Source organism: Chelmon rostratus, chromosome 13, assembly GCF_017976325.1.
Source record: "Chelmon rostratus isolate fCheRos1 chromosome 13, fCheRos1.pri, whole genome shotgun sequence".
Classification (NCBI taxonomy): Eukaryota; Metazoa; Chordata; class Actinopteri; order Chaetodontiformes; family Chaetodontidae; genus Chelmon; species Chelmon rostratus.
In genome coordinates this window covers 23,198,041-23,199,717 of record NC_055670.1, presented here as the reverse complement: position 1 = coordinate 23,199,717, position 1,677 = coordinate 23,198,041, and positions in this window count along the sequence as shown.

Sequence of the window (1,677 nt, the reverse complement as noted above, 5' to 3'; positions counted from 1 at the left end):
TGTTGACATTAGCTCTCTGCTTGATTTCTGCGTCACTGGCACTTCTCTCTTTTCACTTCCTGGCAGCAGCTGAACATGCGTTGTGGTTGCACAATGTTCTTTCTTGTGCTGCATAAACACTCACCCACATATTCACCCGTTCAGTCATTCAGGGTTAACTCATCTGCCACCTGTCGTCCATATTGAGACATGGCAACAACTTTGCAGCACAGCCAAAGATTATAGAGCTTTTATTTTGGAAGCAGTCGGAAGTGAAGTGGCTGCATCTTAATACTGTGTGATGAAACATGCTGCTGTAACATTAATCGAGAATCACATGATTCTCGGAGACTCAAGAGCTGGCGGATGTAATGATTTTTTTGCGGGTTCTGCAGCTTCAGCCCCACCTGTCCTCACAAGCCATGAGAGCCATCTATGAAAGGATGGTGGAGGGGGTTTCCAGTCAGAAAACTCTGCCCAGTCCTAATGATGTCAGGGGCAAGCCTGAAAAACACACATTTAAAGAACAAAATGAACCCAAAAGAAATCAGAGAGTTCAGCATTTAAGATCATGGAGAACATAATATTCAATCAATCTTAAGTTCAAAGCTCGGTCAAAGGAATAGTTGGACATTTTGGGAAATATGCTTACATGTGGTCTCCTTGAGGTTTTTGTGTATCTTTGTGTGTGGATAAAGTAGCAAATACAAGATAAAGTAAAGTTTAGAGGTACTGGTTGGTGGATTTTTCTTTGATTTACCCTGCCTCCATTCTTTACACAAAGCTAAATGAACCGTCTACTGGCTCCTGATTCATGCAGCCTACAGACATGAACGTGGCATCGACCTTCTCAGGAAACTATCAACAAAGACCAACCAAGGTTTTGCTGTGGCACAATAGAAATGACAAAGTTATACTTCTCTGTGTGGAGTTTGGACTTTGGAGCCCAGCTAGAGGCATATGTGCTAAATATGATAAATATAATGTTAAAACTGTAAAAGCAGAAAACACAGCATTGTCCTATTACCTTATAATGAGTTACTGAAAAAAGTACAAAGGTATTCAAACACATGCAAAAGTAAAAGTATTTGTCTCGTGTGACTGATGAATTGATGTATAAGCAGCATTTTACTGTTGCTGCTCGAGGTGGAGCTAGTTTGAACCCTCCAAACGTCCCCCAGTTAAATCTAATAGGTTGGGATGATTGATAGCAGAGGAAAGAAGAAAAAACAAAGCTCTGATACACAGACCTGTTTTCATATTTTTCACTTTTCTTTAATATTTGCTTTTTTGTATTTAAATGGGAAATATGTCACTGAGCAACTCACAGACATCTGAAACAAGCAGAATCAACCACACACTCCTGTTCTGAAAGAGGTTACAAGCCAAAAAGTTTGCAAACCACGGGTTTAACCTTAAAGAATGCCCCATATTCAATAATTTTGTGTTTTAAATACTTTTTCATCTAAAAAGTAACTAACAAGTGAGTAGAAATCCTGAAATGGAAATGGAATTTGAAGTACCCCAAACTGTACATTACAGATCTTAAACAAATTGTGAAAATGTTCACACTTAAATGGAATGCAACCATGTTATTCATGTTATTCATTACATCTGTGCTTCCTGGTTTAATCTGTAAAATGCTCGCTATGAAAAAGGACCGTCAAGATAAGATAAGAGATAAGATAAGATAAGATA